The sequence below is a fragment of the Nanorana parkeri genome, unplaced genomic scaffold (genome assembly GCF_000935625.1).
Source record: "Nanorana parkeri isolate BGI_ZX_2015 unplaced genomic scaffold, ASM93562v1 scaffold2834, whole genome shotgun sequence".
NCBI lineage: Eukaryota > Metazoa > Chordata > Amphibia > Anura > Dicroglossidae > Nanorana > Nanorana parkeri.
The window spans coordinates 46,310-46,618 of NW_017309102.1; positions in this window are offsets into that span (position 1 = coordinate 46,310).

A 309-nucleotide genomic window follows, 5' to 3' on the forward strand; every position below is an offset into this window, starting at 1 on the left:
TCACCAGTATAGATCTAAGTGTCCCCAACAGTCACCAGTATAGATCTAAGTGTCCCCAACCGTCACCAGTATAGATCTAAGTGTCCCCAACCGGGACCAGTATAGATCTAAGTGTCCCCAACCGGGACCAGTATAGATCTAAGTGTCCCCAGCAGTCACCAGTATAGATCTAAGTGTCCCCAACCGGGACCAGTATAGATCTAAGTGTCCCCAGCAGTGACCAGTATAGATCTAAGTGTCCCCAACCATCACCAGTATAGATCTAAGGGTCCCCAACCGTCACCAGTATAGATCTAAGTGTCCCCAACC